We start from the raw sequence: 5,721 nt of genomic DNA on the forward strand, positions 1-5,721 counted from the left end.
CATCAGATGCCTATCAAACGCTCCACTCCCATTTGTCTTTTAACTACAATGACAAATTGATAAACTGTAATTTGATCAGAAGCTAATGATGATCACAGTGATGTATCTGCGTTAGAGTGCAGTGAGTATCAAATGTCAGTTTTTGGCAACGCTAAACGATCCACACAGATATGCTAATTATTAGGATAGCGACTTCTGTATGCCAAAAATATACAGTAGCTGTGTTTTGTCGTTTTTTGCCACTGCTCACGAGTCAGCCTTTTCTCTCCCTCCTCCTTTCCATTACCCTTTACATTGTCCATCAAACTCTCTTTCCATTCCCTCCCTCCTCTCTCTGAATAGCGCTACATTAAGTCCTAATAGCACTGGCAAAGACATACTACCCAATAACTTGGGTCTGTGCAAGTGCCATTTATCCTTCCCTTGCCTCTTAAGTGCTCAAATAAATATCACTGCAACAACATTAAACGTGATTGGCTTTGTATTCAATGCCTAAGCAAGGGTAGAAGTAGCAGTCTGCACTTCATCATCATCTACAGTTGTTTTTGTCATGGTTTTGTGCCTTCGGAGTGTCTTCCGAGCCTAATATTTGACATTGTTTTGCCGCAACCACACTGAGTGAGTAATACGCTGTTAATCGATGATGTTATGTATGTAAACATTGCCACTTGGCAGATGAAAATCAAACAGAGTTACTGATGTAGACAGAGAATCACATAAATGGACACACATGCCCACACACACACACACAGATAGGCAGATAACCAATCACATACTATCAACACACAAGCACACACACAAGTGCTCTTTCTCTCTCTCACACACACACACACACACACACACACAGTACATACAGTCTTACACACACACATACACACAGGTACAGACGCGCACAAAAATATTCTAAAACACATACAAAATTGAAGTTGCTGAAGCATAATAATACAGTACATGTTCAACATCATTAGTTGTGCTGGGTTATTAAACATCCTCCTAACAGACTTTCACAATAATATGTCAACACCATCAATCAGCTGTGCAAACACAAAACTGTGACTCTCAGTGGGGTTCAGCGCAACACCAGCCAGTCAACAACTTGTTGTTAGATAGAAATGCTTGCCATCGACCAACACAGTGCTGCAGGATGTCACGAAAAGTGATCATTTTAAGGTGATACCAAAATCCTGAAGTCGCTGTAGGTGCCAATGGTACTGTAGATTCTGTATGATATACTGAATAGCAACTGGTCCAGTGCAACTTCTGGGAAAAAAAACAAAGCCAAATCCGGATATTTGCCATTATGCAAACAGTGCCACAGAGTATTTTGAATGAAAGAAGCAAACATCTCCAACGTGGCCTTTCAAAGCACCTCAAATACAGACATTCAGATGTGAACACGAGTCAAACTGTCATTACCTGTACACTAACATATCAAAATTCAGTTCACTTCATTCTGCAGCATGACAACAAGCTTGTCTTTACAGGAAGAGTTTGCTACCTACAAACGTCAACCATAACAAGAACAAAAAGCCCTCCAATCAACGGCCTGGCCCCAACAGAGCCCTGTGATGCCAACACAGTGGAGTCTGTCTGGGTCTACATGAAGAGACAGAAGACATTACAATTGCCTAATACTGTTTGTTCACATAAACTAAACTTGACAAACCTTTCAAAAAAAGCAAAAAAAAAAAAGATCTCTACCATTTCCACATAAAATAAAACCAATGATACAGAGGCACAGGGTAAATCTAAAACAGTATATATCTTCTTTAAACTTCAGAGAAAGCAGTGCCTGTGGTCAATGGTCAGCATAACCTTTGAACTTAAAAAACCTGGATGTTCAAAGGCCCCTTTGAACTATCACATATTTTTTGATCTAATCTTTCTATTCCTATTCTGTAAGATGATAAATGAATCACCACTGCACCTTCAGTATTTCACAACACCTGCAAGGTGAAAAACATCAACAATAGTTCAGCACAGACAATTTAACACCCTGCCTCACGATAAGTTACACCTAAAATGCTGATGTAACGCATCTTTCTTGGCAAATATTCACCACCATCTCTGGTTGAAACTTTCAAGTCTGTTGCACCTCTGAACACCTCCAGCAGTTTTGAATCAGTGCTTTTCAGTGTAACTACGCTGAAGAAGTTCAAAAAACCAAGGCTTGATGTACTTTTGGAAGAGAAGGTTACAGTGTGAATATAATACATGATTTTTTCTTTCTAGCAGCAAGAAATGTATGCACATCAGAATCAAAAATTGGCTTTCCACACGCTGCAGTGGCCTCAAAATCCCACAAGTTACTCTTCTCCAAATCACTATTCAAATAGGAGCAAATATCAAAGAATCAAATTCATTCTTTTTTTTAAACACTTCTAACAGCAGTGGTTTCCATCAGTCATTTAACAACTCTCATTACCGCGTCAAACAACAGCAGCCATGTACTTGTTGGAATGTGGTACGTATGTAATAGAAGTGACACCTCCACAATGGCTTTCAGGACTTTCCAGGGTTGAAGTGTGAATACTGCAGAAACCTCTTTAAACACCTACTGGTGAAAAAAAAAAGCTTTTGGAAAGTCTTTGCTGAGGTGAAATTACTTTTAGCTGCCACATAAAAAAAATAATCCTGTCAGGGCAAACAGCATGACTGGGGAGTGGGCAGACTAATACAATAAAAATGTGGAAGCTATGAACATAATTATCGAGGGGGAAAAAAATACTGTTTAAACTGTGCGGTGGAGATCTCTCTGCTTCTCTGAAACTGGCAATCCTGAAGGGCTACAACAGAAATCATGGGCGTTTTTTTTAACTTACAGCTTTACAAACTCTGCTTTTTAATGTTTCTGAAGGCAGACAGCTGGGTCAAAGCCAGATGTTAAGATTTTTATGTCCCTCCTCACTAACTCTCCAGTAAACTTGATAAAATAACTGAAAGAAGAAATGAAGAAAGGTAGAAAGAGTCCTTGGTATAGGACAGACGCAAATAAAGGCAATAAAGGAGCAATACAAGAGGAAAGGACAGAGAAAGGGATAAAACAGAGGGCACAGAAAAGCAGCAAGCAAATCAAAGAAAAACTGAGAAGTGAGGAACAATATATATTTCATATATCCATACTGTATATATAACTTATACTGTATATAAAATGTATCTTATTTTATATTGAAATCTCTTCTATTTTATTTTTTGCTCTTTATTTTGTTCTTTATTCTATGTTGCACTGAAGGAGCTGCTCTTAATCTCATTGTACATGTGTATAGTGACAATAAAGGCATTCTATTCTATTATATTCTATACTTTCAGTCGGACATGTTGCCATAGACAATGTCTACATCTTACTGTATGTATCACTGCAAAGCAATGTGCTTCCCATAGATCTGCTGTCTTAACAATAAAAGTCAAAAATAAAAATAAAAAAAAGGAGTGGCCATGCATAGAAAAACTGAAGGTTGACTAATGTGTTCTTTCAGGGCAATATCAATGCCAATTATTAGTAATGAAGGACACTGATAACTGATAATCTGAACTGATATCCATCTGATTACGAAGGAGTGATACAGTGAGGGATGATGGGAGGCCTGATGAGGCACCACTCTGACCAGGCTTGGCCAAAACAAAGAGGGAATAACAGACAGCACTCTGCTAATGTTTCAGACCATTTCCTTGGGCTGTGCCACTGGGGAATGATGGTCTGTGCTAATTCTAACTGAAATTAAACTAATACACTATAAAATTTGCCAGGCCTACCACATTAATGGGCTTGGACTGTATTCAGGCATAAACAACATTAGTGGTCTCCACGAGTGAAACAACACAGAGACAGAAATTGTTTTATGCAATAGCACTCACTATGAAGGATAACGGTGAGCAGCATATCACAGGGCTGCAGATGAATGCTAGTTTGATGAGTGCCTTCGATTTTACACACAGACTGTAAGCCATGGGGACAGGCAGGTTTGTTATGCCCATCTACTGCTGTGGCTTCTGACACTAAATGAGCAGCAGGTGCTCCTCCCATTGCTGGAAATTTACCCCTCACAGAGGAAAACAAAGACAATAATGGCTCAACATCTGGTAAACAAACACGTAAATATTTACAGTGCAATTAGTCCTTACACAAAATGAATAGGGACAATATGTTTACACCATAAGGCATTAGATGTTATGAAAGAAGCTCAGATCTAGCTTCTAATTCCATGGGAGATGCTAACAATGCTTGCCAGCTGTGTGCAAAGGAGATCTGTAGAGCAAATCTTTCCGTTATTCTATACGATGAAAGCTTTAACTCATGGAAAAGGCACGCATGACATACAAAATAACACCACCATTTTCTCTAAGACACTTTGTTTTACAGCTGAAAAAGTAAAAACTTGGCACATTCTGTCTGTAGTCCTTGTACGGAAAGGTCACTCAGCCTGTCTGGGACTAAAAATATTGTCTTCAGTTTATGTGAATCAAAACATGAGCAAAGATAGCGCCGCTTTGATCTTTCAACAGTTTCAGAGGGATGCAACAAAGGGAGGCACCACAGCATCAAAGCTGGCCGGCAAACACACAGACGGAGCGCACATCAGCCTCCCTCTACTCTGTGCGTCTGTGGCAGTGAGACAGACAGAAATGCACCGTCAGAAAAATTGAAGGAGATAGGCAGAAGGGAATCCTGAGCCTGAGATCACAACGGCCAGTGGATTTCCAGCCACACACACACACACACACACACACACACACATCAAGAGGCTCTCAAACGATGACGTAGCAGTCAAAATTGCAGGATGGGCATTTGTTTATCCAAACGCACACACAAGCACACAGACCCACACACACACACACGGGATTGAGTTCTAACAGAAGCTATTTCCTCAGTCAAATGATCACCAAATATCGTCACTGTCACTTTAACCTCACTGCTACAGCTGAGTGGTGAACGACTCACTCTGTGCTTTCCATCTTGAGTCAGAGGCGTATAAATACACTGTATGTGCAAAAGCTGAAACATGCATGCCTTTCTGCACGCAGACATAGAAACTTTGCACGAAACAACGCACTCTCCCATAACACACACCTGAAAGCATGTGGAACATACACCACAGCATTCATGTATCCCACTCCAAATGGCCTCTTCTGTTTAATACGACATTACTCTCTTTACTACTCTTATTCTGCCCCAATGCCACTTCCTCTCAGCATTCAGCCCTGTGAGGACACAATGGCAACTCGGGCTGTTAGAGTGTTTTCTGAAGGAAAATGAAACACATCTTAACAGGTTTGGGGCAAGCACTCCACAGCAGGGTTTGACTGGCAGGCACTGATGGACCTGTGCATGCACGCAGATGAAGTAATAAAGCTGCAAGAGTGGTCCCGCTCTACCTATTTACCCTATTACTGTCCCTAACACTGCTCTCTGTGTCTATCACTCTGGACAAGATGAGTGCTCTGTTAGCTGAGTTAGGGTAGCACCCATAAGACATTTTGCTAAAGAAAAGCCTAAAGTACAGTCTGAGAAGAAGGTCAGTGCATGAACTCTGCTGCTCAGAAGCCATCTCACAGAAGTCGGTAAAGATAGAAAGCCAAAGGTGGGATATGGTCATCATGATGGAGGTCAGCAGAGAGAAAATTTTCATATAAAAGTCATACATACAAAAGACAAAATAATTGGTATATGCAGTATGTTCTGGTACGGTATGGTGGACAAAGGTATAAGCCACTTCATTAAAG

The sequence above is a fragment of the Stegastes partitus genome, unplaced genomic scaffold (assembly GCF_000690725.1).
Source record: "Stegastes partitus isolate 25-593 unplaced genomic scaffold, Stegastes_partitus-1.0.2 Scaffold967, whole genome shotgun sequence".
Classification (NCBI taxonomy): Eukaryota; Metazoa; Chordata; class Actinopteri; family Pomacentridae; genus Stegastes; species Stegastes partitus.